Raw genomic sequence first — 19,994 nt, forward strand, 5'->3', positions numbered from 1 at the left:
TTCTATAGACGTCTCAACTACATCTTTTAAAAATATAAATACCAATTTTAAAATCATTTAATCTTAAAACTAAATCCTTTTCTCTTTAAATATATGTGTATTTCATTAAATAGTTTTTTTAACCTCCTCCACAACTCTTAAATGCCTAAATCAGCTTTCATTTGATACGAAAAAAAGTTGAACTAAAAAGAAAAGTGCTTCCCTTTTACCATTGGCGATTTTGAGCATTGATATGTTCCATTAGCAAGTATCATCAATATGAACAATTGGTATACACAAAATTCATTATTTCCTATTAAATATCGTCACAGTAGAATTATATAGAATCACGAATATATCATACATACGTTATTTGTAAATAGAAAAAAACATTTATACCTCCAACCAGAGATAATTTTGTTGGAGAAGGTGAAAAATCAAGCATCATTGTAAACCAAGCCTCAATCACCACAGTTGGTAGGATAGGAGAGCAATATTATACCAATTTGTAATCCTTTCATTAAGGTATGTTTTCATGAATTATACCTTCTCATTCATGAATGCCCAGCTCATTTGCATCCCATGAACTTATTCGTACCAATTGAATCTGTTTGTTGAGCCGTAAATAGAAAATTATGTTATCATAGGATTAACCACCTGAAAATAATAGAAAGAAAAGCATCTTTATTGAGTGAAAATTTTTATTTTATACTTTCTTGATTTGTTGAACTTTTTTCAATCCAATTTGCTGGATAGCTACGATAGAGATTGACAATTGTATGGTGTTTTTTTATTGCTTTGAAAAACGTGGAAACCTGGCCGAGAGCATGAACAAAAAAAACAAAATTTTCAATATTTGTTGGAAAACATGTCTCGGGCCTGAGAAGGGCGTCCAAGCCTTTGGGTTGGATGCCTAAGACAAATCCAAGCCTTTGGCTTGGTGTTTCCCAAGGCAACACATTTGGTGCACACCAAATGAGAAAAAAATGAAAATACATTTAGCACGCGCCACATTTGGTGCATGCCAAATATATTTCATAGTAGTTTTTCATCTTAGAAGGCACCCAGTGTTCTCTCTCGAATATATACATAAAATATAACATTTAAGTATAAAAATGTGACTTATAATTTAAGTTATATTTTATGTATATATTGTTAGGAAGTTTGAGAGTGGTTCTAGATCTCTAGGAGATATAATTTAGATTCTAGTTTTTAGAGTATTCATATAAATTTCAGATAGTCAAATTTCAATAATCAGCACACTCATATCAACATTATCTCCTTGGTCTCTTCCTTGAACTCCCCCTCTCTCTTCCTTAACCCTTTCCCCTCTCTATCTTAGGTCTTTCCCTCTTTACTTCCTTCCCTCTCAAGTATCTCTCCATCTCTTTCCTATCTCCCTCTCCCACTCTCTCTCTTTGGTCTATCCCTCTCTTTCCATATTTCACATGGGGTCTCTCTTTCTCTTCCTCTCTTATCTCTATATCTCACTCCCTCCTCCCTCTCTTAAGTGTCTATCTCTCCCATTATCTCTCTCTCCCTCCCCCTCCACGTCCCTTTCTCTTACTCTCTCAAGTCTCTCTTTATTTCCCTCCATCTCTCATTCTCTCTCTCCCTCCCACTCCCTCTCCCTCCCTCTCTCTCTCTCTCTCTCTCTCTCTCTCTCTCTCTCTCTCTCTCTCTCTCTCTCTCTCTCTCTCTCTCTCTCCCTCTCCCTCTCCCTTTCTCTTTCCCAATCTTTCCTTCTCAAGTCTCTCCCTCCCACTCCCTTTTTCTTTTTATCGCTCTATCTCCTTATCTCTATTATTCCTTTCTCTCTCCCTCCCTCCCTTTCTTTTCTCTCCCTCTCTTTCCCTCCTTCCCTCTTTGCCTTTCTCTTTCCCTCATTCCTTCTCAAGTTTGTCCCTCCCACTCCATTTCTCTTTTTCTCACACTCTCTATCTACCTATCTCTATTCTTCCTTGCTCCTTTCCTATATCTCCCTATCTCTATTCTTCCTCCATATCTCTACTCTTCCTCCCTCTCCTCCTATATTTACCTCTTTATCTTTATTCTTCATTTCTCTCTCCCTTCGTCCATCTCTCTCTCTCTCTCTCTCTCTCTCTCTCTCTCTCTCTCTCTCTCTCTCTCTCTCTCTCTCTCTCTCACTCTCGTTCCCTCTCAAGTCTCTCCCTCCCACTCCCTTTCTCTTTTTTCCACTCTCCATGTCTCCCTATCTCTATTATTCCTCCCTCCCCTCCTATATCTCCCTATTTCTATTCTTCCTCTCTCTCCTCCTCTATCGGCCTCTCTCTCTCTCTCTCTCTCCTCCTCTATCGGCCTCTCTCTCTCTCTATCGGCCTCTCTCTCTCTCTCTCTCTCTCTCTCTCTCTCTCACACACACACACACACACACACACACACACACACACACCCTATTTCCCTCTCACGTCTCTCCCTCACACTCCCTTTCTATTTTTATCGTTCTCTCTATCTTCCTATCTCTATTCTTCCTCTCTTTCCCTCTCTCCCTTTCCACTCTCTCCCCCCACTCTTTCACTCTCTCCCTTTCTCTTTCCCTCTTTCCTTCTCAAGTCTCTCCCTCCCACTCCCTTTCTATTTCTCTCACTTTCTCTATCTCCCTATCTCTATTCTTCCTCCCCTCCCCTCCTATATCTCCCTATCTCTATTCTTTCTGCCTTGCCTCCTTTATCTCCCTATCTCTATTATTCTGCCCTCTCCTCGTATATCACCCTCTGTATCTCTATTCTTCTTTTCTCTCTCCCTCCCTCCCTTTCTTCTTCTTCTTCTTCTTCTTCTTATTCTCCATCTCTCTCTCTCTCCCTCTCTTTCATGAGATTTCCTTCTCAAGTCTCCCCCTTTCTCTTTTTCTCACTCTCTCTATCTCCCTATCTCTATTCTTCCTTTCTCTCTCTCCCTCTCTCCCTTTGTTCTCTCTCTCTCTCTCTTTCCCTCTTTCCCTCTCTCCCTTTCTATTTCAATATTTCCTTCTCAAGTCTCTCCCTCCCACTCCATTTCTCTTTTTCTCACTCTCTTACTCTCCCTATCTCTATTCTTCCTCCCTCCCCTCCTATATCTCCCTCTCTATCTCTATTCTTACTTTCTCTCTCCCTCCCTCCCTTTCTTGTCTCTCTCTCTCCCTCTCTTTCCCTCTTTCCCTCTCTCCCTTTCTCTTTCCCTCTTTCCTTCTCAAGTCTCTCCCTCCCACTCCCTTTCTCTTTTTCTCAATCTCTCAATCTCCCTATCTCTTTTCTTCCTCCCTCCCCTCCTATATCTCCCTATCTCTATTCTTTCTCCCTCCCCTCTAATATCTCCCTATCTCTATTATTTGTCTCTCTCCTCCTATATCACCCTCTCTATCTCTATTCTTCCTTTCTCTCTACCTCCCTCCCTTTCTTCTTCTTCTCTATCCCTCTTTCTCCCTCTCTTTCCCTCTTCTTCTATGTCCCTTTTTCTTTCTTGAGTTTTTCTTTTCAAGTCTCTCCCTCCCACTCCCTTTCTCTTTTTCTCACTCTCTATATTTCCCTCTCTATTCTTCCTTTCTCTCTCCCTCCCTCCCTCCCCTCCCTCCCCCTCTCTCTGCCCCTCTTTCTCTCTCTCCCTTTCTCTTTCAATATTTCCCCATCTCTCTCCCTTTCTCTTTCAATATTTCCCCCTCACCTCTCTCTCTCTCTCTCTCTTTCCCTCTTTCCTTGTCAAGTCTCTCCCTCCCACTCCCTTTCTCCTTTTCTCACTCTCTCCATCTCCCTATCTCTATTCTTCCTCCGTTTCCTCCTATATATCCCTCTCTATCTCTATTATCCCTTTCTCTCACCTTCCCTCCCTTTGTTGTTGTTGTTGTTCTTCTTCTTCTTCTTCTTCTTCTTCTTCTTCTCTCTCTCTCTCTCTCTCTCTCTCTCTCTCTCTCCTCTCTCTCTCTCTCTCCTTTCTCTTTCCCTCTTTCCAAGTTTCCCGTCTCTCACTCTCTCTCTCTCTCTCACCCTATTTCTATTCTTCCTCCCTCCCCACCCATATCTCCCTATTGTAAGGAAGTTAAGTAGCGAAACAACTTCCTACACTAACCTTGAGAGAAGGGTAACACAATTTTGTTTACAGATCATCACAATAGTTACATAAAACAAAAAAATATATAATAACATTCAAACCATAACAAAGTGATTTACATGGTGAAAACACTTTTAGGACAAAAACCCCACACTCCAAAAGCCGCCCAATATATTATTTCGCAATCAAAATAGATTACAATATACTTGCAAAGAAAGATCTCAATAGGAGTACCACTAATAAGAGATTCAGAGGTAACTTAATAGCTATAAGACTCTTATGTTGGCATGTTTGGCATAACTGATGAAGATGAGATGATGGTGGATGATTGTACCAGTAGAGGAAGATGACATGATCAGTTATTTATATTGTCATTGATGGCAACCAGGTTCAACTGATGTTTAATGATGTTTATAGTTGGTTTTCAGTGATTGACTTGTTGGCTAAGTGATTTGGTCTACCGGAGAAAGAGTTTGACAATTTGACAGAGTTTGCCGACAAGACTATAAATTAGGACCTTAACCGATAAAGAGATAAGTTTTGATGGAATCAGGTGATTGGTGATGTTTGGTGACTTGTGGTTTGATACATAAGATTTTATGATGGATTTGAGCATGTAACCAGAATTGCATCCTATGATGGTTATTGGAATGCATGTTTTGAATTTCTGATAAAGTTTTGCCAGGGTTTAAGGACCGGTAAATAATTCTCTTAACCGATAATAATTTTTGGTTTGGCAGTGATCTCCATCAAGTTCATGTGTTGATGATAATGGGACACAAACCACGTGATGAGTATGAAAGATGTTTTGGTGTGTTTGGAGAATGAATTTCTTGGGAATGTGCAAAGTGCTTAGTAGAATGTGCTAAGGGTTTGACTTTGTACCATATCGACTTGCTATGATGATTTATGATTATTCAACAGATGATATTGATTTGTAATTGATTATAATAATCTTTGTGATGATCTGTAATGAGTTGTAAAGATCTGTTATGATCTATGTAGCAAGTCTTAGAGTTTTGATGTCGACCTAGTTGTAAAAGTTATTTATGTCAGCAAGGTTGATGTTTTGGAGTGTTGATGATTTTGAGAAGTGTGAGAAGCCGAACCAATGTGTGTGAGAAGATCTGCTAGAGAGATGCATACTTAGAACTTAATTGGATTTGATCAAGAAACAAATAGAGTGCTATACACAGATCATTCACTCTTGTTCTCTAACAATTACAATAGCTAAAATCCCTTAACTGGGTAGGTCCTAACACGCCTCATATTATAAAATCCCCTAATAGGGTGACTTAATATCTGAGTTCTAAATCCTCTTGTGAGGTTGATCCTAATAGATCAAAGCTTCTAATAGGGCTGAGGTAAATACTTTAACCAAGTGACTCCTAACATGGTCTACTCCTAATAGGGAATCATTGTAAGCTTCTAACCAGGCTTGCTCCTAGCAGGGCGCATTCTGAAAGAGTGCAAAATATTTGTGGGTACCAATTCCCACCATGGTTTTTCCTTATTTGTGTTTCCACGTGAAAACATGGTGTTCATGTGTGGTATGCTTTTCTTGTGATGTTCATGTTTTATTTCTAATAATTGGTAAAGACAATTTATGATTGTTTATCAGAGATCTTAAAGTGGTTACCGGTATTGATGATTATATGATTGATGAAGCATTCTAATTAGTTAATAATTTGGTAACTATGTTTGTTGATTTGATATTGAATTGATGGCTGATATGATTAATAAGTTTGGATAAGAGGAAATTATTATCTAGATCTGATAAGGAAACCTGTTATGAAGATTTGGTTTAAGTGTTGAATGTTTTCAGATCTGAGATAAGTCTATTTTGGTGTTGAAAGTTTCAGTTTTTGTTAATACTGATTCACCCCCCTCTCAGTATTAATCGGATCCTCTAGGATTATCAATTGGTATCAGAGCATTGGTCCTCTGCATGCAGAAAGCCTAACAATTTGAGGGAAAGATTTTGTGAAAGATGATGAAGAAGGAGGGTCTCAAGTTTACCAAGGACAACTACCAGATATGGAGTGATCCGATGAAGATCTACATTAAAGGAATGGGTTCACAGTACTAGAATCATGTGATAACCAAGTATGTTGCTCCTACTACTGGTTTCTTGACACTGGATGAGCTCAAAGAACATCAAGAAAACATTCAGGTTCTTGAAGCAATTGTAAGTACTCTGTCCGACTTTGAATATATTAATGTTCATGGATTAGAAACTACAAATGAAGTATGGGAGAAATTAAATTTATTCTATGGAGGAGATGAACATCTACAAAGAGAAAAGGAAGAGAGTCTGAGAGAAAAAATTGATGATATGACAATGGTTGACGGTGAGAACATAACTCAATATGGACAAAGGATTAAGGAAGTTGTAGGTGGTCCAGAGGTAAGATTGAAGATGATACTATTGTTAGCAAAATGCTTAGAACTCTTTTGCTGTAGTATTCTATCAGAGCGTCTACTATTCAAGAGATGAGATCCATTTCAAAAGATAAAGTTACTATCGATTCTTTAATTGGAAAGTTAACTGCATTTGAACTTAATAGTTTTGATAATAGTGTTTCCAAACCTTCTAAATCTGCCTTTAAGGCTTCAGTAATCAGTACACTAGGAAGGAAAGGAGAAGATATTTGTCATAATCATGACCATAGGTCTAGTCATGGCAGTAGTAGAGGTGATGGTGATGATGAATATCATTTGATGGAACTTGAGGCATTATTGACTAGAAGATTCCCTAGAGGAATAGGTAAATATAAAGGTAAATTACCCTTGAAGTGTTTCTCATGTAGTAAGATTGGACACATAGCTGCTAACTACCCTAATAGTGATAAGAAAGATAAGTTTAGGAGATTCAAAGGAAAAAGAAAGAAACATTGTTATATTACAGTGGATGAAGGTGTGACCGATGATGAATGAGAAGAAGATGACAATGAGGATATAGTATTTTTTGCTATGAAGGAGGATTTGACTGATGAGAAGGCTTTGGTGTCTCATATGGATAACAATGATGAGTGGATAATAGATAGTGTTTTCTCACACCACATGATCGGTGAGAAAAGTAAGTTCCTATCCCTTGAAGAGTTTGATGGAGGTATTGTAAGATTTGGTAATAACTCTCCCTGCATGGTTAAAGGTAAAGGATCAATTTCATTAAATGGGAAGAGTAATGTAGATGATGTCTTTTGGGTTGAAGGACTAAAACATAACCTCTTGAGTGTTGGATAGCTTAATGATAAGGGATATCTACTTGAATTCAAAAGTGGAGTGTGCAGGATTCTTGGAAATAATGGAGAATTGATTGCTACTAGAAAGCAAACTAGAGGTAATTTATTTCATCTAAATACTAATGTAAATGATTGTTCGGTCGCAAAAATTGAAGACAACTGGTTGTGGCACAGATATTTTGTCATGTCAATTTTGAAAATTTGATTAAATTTAGTAAGTCAAGTCTTTTTAGAGGTTTACCCCATCTTGTGAAACCGAACAATGTGTTATGCAAGGATTGTCAGATGGGTAAGATGGCCTTTGTATTCCATAAGACTAAGTCTTTTTCTTTAGAGAATATTCTTGATTTGGTTCATACTAATCTTTGTGGTCCTATGAGGACTAAGAGCTATTTTGGTGATAAGTATTTTATGATTTTTACTAATGATTATTCCAAAATGATGTGGGTAACTTTTTTGAGAGAAACATCTGAGACTTTTAGTAAGTTTAAAGCATTTAAAGCCCTTGTTTAGAAAGATACCGGGAAGAATCTAAAATGTTTAAGATCTGACCAAGGAGGTGAATTTACTTCTGACGAGTTTGTGAAGTTCTATTATGAACATGGAATTAAGAGGCAGATGTTAGCTCTTAGAACTCCACAACAAAATGGGATAGTAGAGAGAATGAATAGAATAGTTGTGGAAGCTTCTAGAACAATGTTGATTCAAGGTGAAGTACCGAAGATGTTTTGGAGAGTAGTCAACACTGTTGTCTATACTTTGAAATGGGTACTTGTCAAAAAAGGTAATAATAAAACACCATATGAATTATGGCATGGAAATACTCCTAGTGTAAGCTATTTCAAAATATTTGGGAGTAAATGTTATATTAAGAGAGATGATTACATTGAAAAATTTGATGCTAAGAGTGATGAAGGCATTTTTCTTGGCTACTCTACAAAGAGTAAGGCATTTAAATGTTATAATAAGAGAACTAAGAAGATCATTAAGAGTGCTAATGTGAAGATAGATGAAATCCTTGAGAAAACTGGTGAGTCCAGTAGATCTGAGCCAAAGAAAAATGAAGAAAGATTTGTGTTCATAGAACCAGAAGTGTAGAAGACTGGTGAGAAAAATGTTGCAGAAATAGGTGCTCAAAAGGTAAATGTAGAGAGCGATGAAGATGATGAAGAACATGAAGCAAGAAGCACAACAACAGAACTGGTTATTCCAAGGCATGCTAGGTTAAATCACTCAGAAGAACAAATAATTGGAGATAAACATGTTGGAGTACAAACAAGGAGGAAAATCAAAGAATTTTTTTGTCTGATTTCTACTATTGAGCTGAGAATAGTAAGAGAGGTATTAAAGGATGATGACTAGGTTAATGAAATGAATGAGGAGTTAGATCAGATAGAGAAGAACAAGACATGGACACTTGTTCCTAGACTGGAAGACAAGAATGTGATTGGAACCAAATGGGTTTTTAGAAACAAGTTAAATGAAGACGGAAAGGTTGTGAGAAATAAAGAAAGATTGGTTTGCAAAGGCTATGCACAAGAAGAAGGAGAAGATTATGGTGAAACCTTTTCACCTGTGGGGAGATTGGAAGGAGTAAGAATGCTACTTGCTTATGCTGCATTTAAAGGATTTAAATTCTATCAGATGGATGTTAAATCAACTTTTCTCAATGGCATCCTTGAAGAAGAAGTATACATAGAACAAATGGATGGATTTGCTTTGTCTGAAGACAAAGATATGGTTTGCAAACTACATAAGGCACTATATGGATTGAAGCAATCATCGAGAACATAGTTTGAAAGGTTGCATGCACACTTGATCAATATAGGATTCTAGCGTACCAGTGAGGATAGTAACATATATCTAAAGATCGATGGAGAGAAAGTATTGATAGTTGAAGTATTTGTGGATAACATTATCTTTGGTGGTAATGATGACTTATGCATGGATTTTGCTGAGGAGATGAAAAAGGAATTTGAGATGTCTCTTATTCAAGAGATTAATTTTTTTATTGGGTTGCAAGTCCAACAATTGGATGGTGGAATTTTTATCTGTCAGAGTAAGTATGTCAAAGAGGTGTTGAAAACATTTGGCATGGAAGATTGTAAACTGGTCGGTACTCCGATGGTGAGAGGTTGCAAGTTGTCTAAGCTATATGAATCACCATCTATGGATGAGAAAGAATATAGGTCTATGATTAGTAAATTGCATTATGTCATTCATAGCAGAATGGACATTGCACATGTTGTTGGATTGGTTTCTAGATTTCAAAAGGATCCCAAGGAGTCTCACTTGGTAGTGGTGTAAAGGATATTTTGGTACCTAAAAGGCATAGTAGATTATGGTTTGTGGTATCCTTATAAAGGGAATTTCTCTTTGGATGTGTTTACTGATGCAAATTGGGCAGGTGATGTAGATGACCAAAAAAGCACTACTAGTGGATCTTTTCTTCCTGTAGGAAGATTGGTTGCTTGGACAAGTAAGAAGCAAACTTGTGTTTCCCAGTCAACAACAAAGGCAGAGTATGTTGTAGCATCAATGAATTGCACGCAAGCAATATGGATGAGACATGTGCTTGAAGGATTTAGATTTGATATGTCTAAATTGTTAAGTTCTATTTATTGTGATAATACTAGTGCAATCAATATTTCAAAAATCATGTGTTAAATGCAAGAACAAAGCACATAGAATTGAAATATCATTTTCTAAGAGAAAGAGTATAGGAAAAACAAGTCTGCATGGAGTATGTGACAAGCAAAGAGCAACTAGTAGATATTTTCACAAAACCATTTCCAAAGACAACCTTTGATTAACTCAGACATAAATTAGGGGTTAGACCCCTACTCAGACAAAACTAGAATGCATGGTGCAGGAGCACCTAGTTTTCTTCTTGAATTTTCACAATTTTGGTGAATGATCTTCATTGGGTCAATGAGTGAATAAAGGACTATTAAAAGGTCCAAAAGTGTGTTTTAAGGTTATTTTTAGTTTGATTGTCTTTAGTGTTAACTTATTTTCTCAGTTTTGGCCAATGTGCCTTTGTAAGCCTAAAGGTGTACTAACTTCTTTATATACTCACTTTGGGACAAATTCAAGGTTCTATTTTTCTTGTCCCGTGTAATCCTCATACTGAGAATTTGCTTAGCTGCACCCAAATCCTTCATAGAAAATGACCTGGCTAATTTATGTTTAAGATCATTTATATGTTGCATGTTAGACCCAGCAACAAGCATGTCATCAACATAAAGCAACAGGATAATATAACTGCCATTATCAAATCTCTTAAAATATATACAATAATCAGAATGACATCTATGATAACCGTGTTCAGCCATGAAACTATCAAATTTTAAATACCATTGTCGGGGTGCTTGCTTTAGGCCATACAGAATTTTCTTCAACCCGCACACCAAGTTCTCCTTACCTTTGACCTCATATCCCTGTGGTTGCAACATGTAAATTTCCTCCTCCAAATCTCCATGGAGAAAAGTTGTTTTCACATCTAATTGTTCAAGATGTAAATCATTTGCAGCCACAAGACTAAGTATAGTTCTAATTGAAGTCATTTTTACAACTGGAGAAAATATTTCATCATAATCTATACCCTTTTTCTATGCAAAACCTTATACCACAAGTCTGGCCTCATGTCTTTTCTGACCTCCTTCCTCCTCCTTCAGCCGATAAACCCATTTGTTAGGCAAGGCTCTTTTTTCTATAGGTAAAGGGACTAAGTACCAAGTCTTATTTTTCATCAAGGAGTCCATCTCCTCTTTCATTCCTAACTCCCACTGTTGTTTGGCATCCACCTGCATTGCTTCTTCATATTCTTCTGGTTCACCAGAATCAGTTAATAATATAGAATACAAAGAAGGAGAAAATCTTTCAAGGGGTCTACTTGACCTCGTAGAACATCTAACACTTGCAGGAGTTTGTGGAACGTTCTATTGTTGCTGAGCATTAGGTACCTATGGCATTTCATTTTCAGGAATCTCATCCAACACCACATATTCTTGCTTGTCTTGTTCATGCTTCTTTTCCTGCATTTGTTCTTTATACATAACCTTCTCATTGAATATAACATCTCTACTTCTAGTTATTTTCTTATTTTCAAAATCCCATAACCGATAGCCATATTCATCTATCCCATATCCAATGAAGGTACATTTCTAAGATTTAGCATCAAGCTTGGTTCTGTTTTCTTTATCAACATGGACAAAAAGCTTCACAACCAAAGGTTTTCAAAAAAGAATAATTTACCTTTTTACCAGTCCATGCCTCCTCTGGAATACTACCATCCAAAGGGGTTGAAGGTCCTCTATTTATCAAATAGACAGCAGTATGTACAACATTTGCCCAAAAATGTAAGGGCGATCCAGCATGCAATCTCATGCTCCTTGCACGTTCCATGATAGTCCTATTCATTCTCTCTGACACCATTTTCCTGTGGAGTTCCTGGAACTGTCTTCTACTTTCTAATCCCATTTAGGGAGCAGTAATCTTCAAATGCCTTGATGCAATACTCACCTCCATTATCCGATCTGAGACACTTCAACCTTTTTCCTGTCTCATTCTCAACCAAAGCTTTCCATTTCTTACAAGTTTCAAAAACATCTGATTTTTGCTTAAGGAAATATACCCATGTTTTTCTAGTTGAGTTATCAATAAAAATAACATAATAACAAGAGCCACCAAGAGATGATACCTGATTCGGTCCCCATACATCTAAATGCACAAGCTCTAACTTCTCACTCTTCTTCTCTTTCCCAACCTTGAGAAATCTGACTCTTTTCTATTTACCATAAACATAGTTTTCACAGAACTCTAAATCAATCTTCTTTAGTCCCGGAAATAGATTTTTGGAGTGAAGGATTTTCATCCCTTTCTCACTCATGTGCCCAAGCCTATGGTGCCACATTATTGAATTTGTTCTTGCAACATCTATTGTTGTTGTCCCTACAGTAACTTTATCTGTAGTAGCTAAGGTAGAGTAAGTGTTACCAGTACACAAATATAATGTGCCTACCTTTTCACCTTTAGCTACTACTAATGATCCTTTACTGACCTTCCAGATACTGTCTGAGAAGGTAACTATGCAACCTTCACTACCTAGTTGCCTTGCAGAAATTAAATTTCTTCTTAAGTTAGGAACATGTCTTACCTCTTGTAAAAACTAGTCATTACCATTCTGCAACTTGATCTTTATCTTTCCTTTTCCAACAATTGGACAGGGCTCATCATCACCCAAATATACCTGTCCAAAATCACCTTGAACATAATCTAGAAAATATTTTCTATGGGGTGTAGCATGAAATGAAGCCCTAGAATCTATTACCCAGGAATCATTAACATTATCCAAACATAAGATTAAAGCATCTTGTAAAGTATTACTTGCAATATTAGATTCCTTACTGTCATTTTCATTTTTGTCTCCTTCTTTGTTTTTCTGAGACCAATAGTCTTTCTTTAGATGACCAGGCTTTCTGCAGTACCAGCAATCTTTCTTTCCTCTAGATTGAGAGTGTCCTTTCTTTGACTTACCTCGTGACTTCTCATTCCAAGGGCCTTTTCCTCTTTCCTTTGATCTTCCTCTATTCTCCACATTCAAAAAACTACCTGATGATGTTGGAGTCTCACCTGTGCTTTTCCTTCGCATTTCCTCGCTTAGGATAACACCAACAATATCATCAAATACCAAAGTATTTTTACCAGAGATAGAGTTACTTACAACCATAACCAAGCTATTCCAGCTTTCTGGCAAAGAACATAAAATCAAGAGAGCCCTAACCTCTTCTGTAAAGGTAATTTTTGCCAAAGATAATTGACTGGTAATTGTATTAAATTCATTTAAGTGCTCTGCTATAGATCCTCCCTCACTCATTTTCAAATTAAACAAACGCTTCATAAGAAATACCTTATTCGAAGCTGAGGGTTTCTCATACATCTTAGCCAATGTCACCATCAAATCTACCGCCATTTTTGCTTCTGTTATATTGAAAGCTATAGAAAGTGCAAGGCACAATCAAATGGATCCCAGTGCCTTTCTATCTAAAATGTCCCATTCTTCATCTGACATTGTGGTCGCTTTCTTTGCCTTTCCTTCTAATGGCCACCACAAATCCTTTTGATACAAGTAATCCTCCATCTGCATTTTCCATAACTGATAATTCTGGTCGTTAAACTTTTTGACCTTGAATTTGGAATCCTCCATTACTCCCACTCAAATTTGAAAGCCCTACCAATTTATAGAAAACCTCGCTCTGATCCCAATTGTTAGGGTTTCAAGCAGATCCGAAGCAAATATGAACTAACAATTATATGCAGATTTAAATACAAAAGATAAAGAAATAAAACAGGACACAAATAACATAGAGATTTAATGTGGTTCACCCAGAATGGGTTATGTCCACCTTACACAATCATCCAATCTTTCTTATTATCCAACAAAAATAGTACATCAACTTTACAATGCCTTAAGCATCCTGGCCGCTTATAACTTGCATTTTTAGGGCAAAAACAAAGTCGGCCTTTTTAGGGTTTTATTACAATGTCAGTTTTCATCAACAATAGTACATCAACCTTACTTTTCTAATCAGTCGCCACATTTCAACAATGATGGAGTCTATAAATAGTGTAAATATTTCATTTTGTATCCTGGAAGTTGCTTGGGATCATTTTTCCATCATGCTCTAGGTGATGTCTGCCATAGCCCCGCTAGGAGCATGACTTCAATTGTCAATTTTTCTTGCACAGGTTATCTAATCTAATAGTGCCAAGTATTTGGCATTGAATTTGAGTGTCATATAGTGATCCAGTATGAGTAGGGAGATCTGACAAGGTGTGAAGAACAGTAAATCCCATTGGAGAAAGCTATTAAGTGTAAAATCCTTCAAAAGAGCCAATTTGGGGGTTGTACCTATACGGACAAATGAGACCTCATCATCCCTTAAATCTTGTAGAATGTCCAAATGGGTATCTGAATAATCAAAGCTTTTAGGGGGTCAATTGGAATATTTTAGCACAAAAGAGGAAAAACCATGAAGGTAGGGCTAAAAGGGGCTCATAGGGCTACTAGGCCTTGAAAATAGAAATTTGTGAAAGTGATAAGGAAATGAAGGGAAAAAAACTTCAAGACCACATGGTAGGAGTTGATAAACCATCTCAGACTCCTCTTAGTCCCCTACAAGTGAAGGTTAAATAATTTGACATCTTGATGGTTGGATTTACTCCTGTGGGTCCTACCCTTGATTGAGTAATTAGAGAAAACACATTGATAGAGAGTTCTCCAAAGGAGTTTGGGAGGTTGTTGTTGGTTCAAACAAGGAGAGAAGGGTATAGGACAAACAAGGAAGACCATAATGAGACCATTTTATAATGTATAAGTCAAATTTCACTTCGTTGAGAGAGTCTCCCTATCAATGCAGGATGCATCAATCCAGTGGGCTTCATGACTATTTTTCACTTTGGATTGATGAGATGCAGGCTACTCCACATGGGGAGAAACTTAGATGTGTTTGTAGACATGTTGAAGACAAGAACTACAGTAGACTTGATGATTTGTGATGCTTATGCACCTTTGGCATTGCTATCAAAGGGGGAGAAGAAATATGATTAAGAGAAGACGTGATTATTTGGAGTAGATACAGTGTAACCAGTAGATGAGGTGCAACAAAGAAGAGAAGAGTTCTAGAGAAGTTCCAGAATAGAGAAGAACAATATGAGTTGAGTATGTTAATATTTAGTGTTGGTGTTTCCATCAATGCCAAAGGGGGAGATTGTTGGCATGTTTGGCATACTTGATGAAGATGAGATGATGGTGGATGACTGTATTGGTAGAGGAAGATGACATGATCAATTATTTATATTGTCATTGATGGAAACTAGGTTAAACTAATGTTTAATGATGTTTACAGTTGGTTTTCCATGATTGACTTGTTAGCTAAGTGATTTGGTCTACCGAAGTAAGAGTTTGACAGTTTGACAGAGTTTACTAGCAAGACTACGAATTAGGACCTTAACCAGTAAATCAAATAAGTTTTGATGGAACCGGGTGATTGGTTATGTTTGGTGACTTGTGGTTTGATACATAAGCTTTTATGATGGATTTGAGTATGTAATTGGAACCACATCCTATGATGGTTATTGGAAGGCATGTTTTGGATTTTTGATGAAGTTTTGCTAGGGTTTAAGAAGGGTTTAAGGACCGGCAAAGAATTCTCTTCACCGGTAATGATTTTTGGTTTGGCAGTGATCTACATCAAGTTCATGTGTTGATGATAACGTGACACAAACCGCATGATGAGTTTGAAATATTTTTTGGCGCGTTTGGATAATAAATTTCTTGGGAATGTGCAAAGTTCTTAGCGCAATGTGCTAAGGGTTTGACTTTGTACCAGATCGACTTGCTATGATGATTTATGATCATTCAACGGTTGATATTAATTTGTAATTGATTATAATGATCTCTATGATGATTTGTAATGAGTTGTAAAGATCCGTTATGATCTATGTAGTAAGTCTTAGGGTTTTGATGTTGACCTAGTTGTAAAAGCTATTTATGTCAGCAAGGTTGATGTTTTGGAGTATCGATGGCTTTGAGAAGTGTGAGAAGCTAAACCAGTGTTTGTGAGAAGATTTTCCAGAGAGATGCAAACTTAGAAATTAATTGGATATGATCAAGAAAGTAGTAGAGTGCCATACAAATATCATTCAATGTTGTTCTCTAACAATTACAATAGCTAAAATCCCTTAACTAGGTAGGTCCTAACAGGCATCAAATTGTAAAATCCCTTGATAGGGTGACTCAATATCTGAGTTCTGAATTTGCTTGTGAGGTTGATCCTAACAAATCAAAGCTTCTAATAGGGCTGAGGTAAATCCCTTAACTTGTGTGACTCCTAACAGGGTCTTCTCCTAACAGGGCATCATTGTAAGCTTCTAACTAAGCTTGGCTCCTAACAGAGTGCATTCCAAAAGAGTGCAAAATATTTGTGGGTACCAATTCCCACCATGGTATTTCCCTATTTGGGTTTCCATGTGAAAAACATGGTGTTCACATGTGGTATTCTTTTCTTGTGATATTCATGTTTTATTTTTGATAACCGATAAAGACAACTTATGTTTATTTATCAGAGTTATTAAAATGGTTACCGGTATTGATGATTATATGATTTATGAAGCATTCTAATCAGTTAATAAGTTGGGAACTATGTTTGTTCATCTGATATTAAATTTATGGCTGATCTAATTAATAAGTTTGCGTAAGAGGAAATGATTATCTAGATCTAATAAGGAAATCTGTTATGAAGATTTGGTTTAAGTGTTGAATGTCTTCAGCTCTGAGATAAGTCTATTTTGGTGTTGAAAGTTTCATTTTTTGTGAATACTGATTCACCCCCCTCTCAGTATTAACCAGATCCTCTAGAATTATCATCTTATGCACAACCTCTATCTCATGCACCTCATATATAGGAGATACAATACAAGAAACTGTCAAACGATATTACAAAACCATGGGCCAAAACCACCCAATAAGGTGTAGCCGACCTTATCTCCCTTTTAGATGCCCTATAACATGTCCCTCCCTTTTTACAGCTCATTTATGTGTCCAGTGTATTTTATATTTCCTATTTCAGGAGTACAAACTTCCAGAGGCTATAACTTGAGAATAGTGTGTCATATTGATGAACCATTTCAAGCGCCAGAAAGCATGTGAAGTGCTCTATTGCCTCATAAATGGATATACCATTTAAACGCACTTTTCAGGGAATTTTAGGGCCTCTTAAGTCCTCAAAATCAAATTTAAACCTTTCATTAGATCCCTCCAAAATGAAAAATTTAATATCTCCAAAAAATAGCTGTGATCTTGTGACGTAACTTTACCGAAATGCTTATCTAGCCAACTAGAAGCTTCGGGGAGAATTTCACACCATTTCGTGCTCAAATGAAAACTTACTATAACTAGTAACCTCATGTAAATACAAGGTTGAGACACTTTTTTGAACAAATCTCCCACTTGTCAAACACCTTGCAAGAGAAAATGGATTATCAACACAATAAACAAATTGCTAGGGGCCATGAGGCCCATAGACTCTGAGCACCATCTGAACTTCTCTATGCTCACAAACTTAGTTAAAGAATCTACAACATTCAACAAAGTTTCTACCTTAACTAGCTTCACCCTGTCATCTTCAACCATATCTTCAATAAAATGATATTGAACATCAGTGTGCTTGGTCCAAGCATGAAATGTTGGGTTCTTCGCTAGGCAGACCGTACTCTGACTATCACAATATAATGTCACAGATCCTTATTTTATTCCAATGTATGAACACGGTTTCTTAAGCCAAATGGCCTCTTTGCAAGCATGATTTTTTTCCACATAATCTTCTTCATTAGTGGAAAAAGCAACCACACCATGTTGCTTACTCATCCAACTAATTGTGCCACCAAATAAAGTAAACACATAAGCTCTAGTGGATCTTTTGCTATCAATATTACATGCCCAGTTTGAATCCACATAACCATGCATATCAAGGGAAACCACTTCTTCAACTAAATTACCATGATAACACAAAGAATACTCTGAGGTACCCTTCAAATATTTGAAGACTCTTTTGACTGTATCCTAATAAACTCTACCAGGATTAGACATATATCTGGACATAACTACTACTATTTGGGAAATGTCTAGTCTAGTACAGACCATAGCATACATCAAACTTCCAATTGCACTTTTCTAAGGCACTCTACTCATGCCTTCCATCTCTGATTATGATGTAGGACAATCTATAGTAGATAATTTTATTCTAACTATTAAAGGAACACACAATGGTCTACAATCCTGCATGTTGAACTTCTGGAACACTAAATTCACATACTTACTATAGCCTAGCCATAGTTTTCTATTCACTCTATCTCTTCTAATTTCCATCCCAAGAATGTGTTTCACTGCACCAAGATCTTTCATTTCACATTTAGTAGTGAGTTGAGACTTTAGTTCTGAAACCATACCTTTCCCTTTACTAATGATCATCAACATACAATGCAATGTACAAGAAATAATCATCATCAATTTTATAATAAATACAGTGATCTAATTTAGAACGCTCAAATCTCAAACTCAACACATATGTATCAAATTTCTGGTACCACATCCTAGGACTTTGTTTGAGTCCATACAAGGATTTCCTTAATTTACAGACCAAATTACTTTTACCTTTCACCACATAGTGCTATGATTGTGTCATATAAGTACCCTCCTCCAAATCACCATGAAGGAAAGCAGTTTTTGCATCCATTTTCTCAACCTCTAAATCATAAGAAACATCAATAGAAAGAAAAAATCTAATGGATGACATTTTGGCAATAGGAGAAAATATCTCATCATAATCAACACCCTCAACCTGAGAGTAGACTTTTGCAACCAACCTTTCTTTATACTTATCAATTCTTCCATCTGAACCAATATTTTTCTTGAACACCCATTTGCAACCAATAGGCTTTCATCCTTTAGGTAATGGTACAAGATCCCACGTATCATTCTTTTTCAAAGCTGCCATTTCTTCTTCCATAGCAATCTTCCAGGATTCTGCATCATTCATACATAATGCATCTTCTACAGATTTTGGTTCATCCACATTAGTATTCAAAGGAAAAATACATCTCCAATCATCAAGTGATTACCTTTCAGGAGGTTGTCTATCTCTTTTAGACCTTCGAACAAGCTGATTTGGAGGTTCTTCCTCCTCTTTTGAAGATTTAGAGCTAGATGAGCTCTCCTCAACTTCTTGCCTATCTAGGGATCTTGATTCAACTCTTTCAGATGTAGAAGGTAATTGAATCACATCTTCCTTTTTAGTCTATTCTAGCTGCAATGTAACAAAAGGAGGCTTAATATTTCTAAAAATAGCACTTCTACTATGAATTACCTTTTGTGCAACAAGGTCCCAAAGCTTGTATTATTTCACACCATAACTATACTTAATGAAGATACATTTCACAACCTTGTTCTCTAGCTTTGTCTTCTTCTCCTCTGGCACATGTGTATATGCCTCACAACCAAAAACTCTAAGATGTCTCAATGAAGGCTTGTGACCTAACCATGCTTCCATAGGCATTTTATCAACAAGGGATGATGTAGGAGAGCTATTAATCAGGTAGAAAGTAGTGGCAACAACTTTAGCCCAAATTTTTTGTTCTAGACCAGCACCACTTAGCATACTTCGAGCCTTCTCCATTAGTGTCTTGTTCATTCTTTCTGCAACTTCATTCTATTGTGGAGAATATAGAGTTATCTTCTGTCTATTAATGCCACAGTCTTTATAGAATCTATCAAAACCATTAGAGCAAAATTCACCACTATTATCAGTCCTTGAACTTTTAATTTTCTTTTCAGTCTGCAACTCAACCATTGCTTTAAATTCTTTAAATTGACTAAAAACTTCAGATTTACTCTTTAGAAAATATACTCATGTCCTTCTACTAAAATCATCAATAAATAAAACATAATATGTGGATTTTCTATTCGAAGGAACATCTATAGGACCAAACACATCAGAATGAATAAAATCCAAAACACAAGCTTTATGAGAAATTGAGTAAAACTGAACACAGTTTTGTTTTTCATAAATGCAATGCTCACATAAATCAAATTCAAGATTACAATCATTCAAAACTTCAATAAGGTTTTTATTTTTCATGGTCCTTAGACCCTTTTCTCCAATGTGG

This window comes from Cryptomeria japonica, chromosome 3 (assembly GCF_030272615.1).
Source record: "Cryptomeria japonica chromosome 3, Sugi_1.0, whole genome shotgun sequence".
In the NCBI taxonomy this organism is placed as follows: domain Eukaryota; kingdom Viridiplantae; phylum Streptophyta; class Pinopsida; order Cupressales; family Cupressaceae; genus Cryptomeria; species Cryptomeria japonica.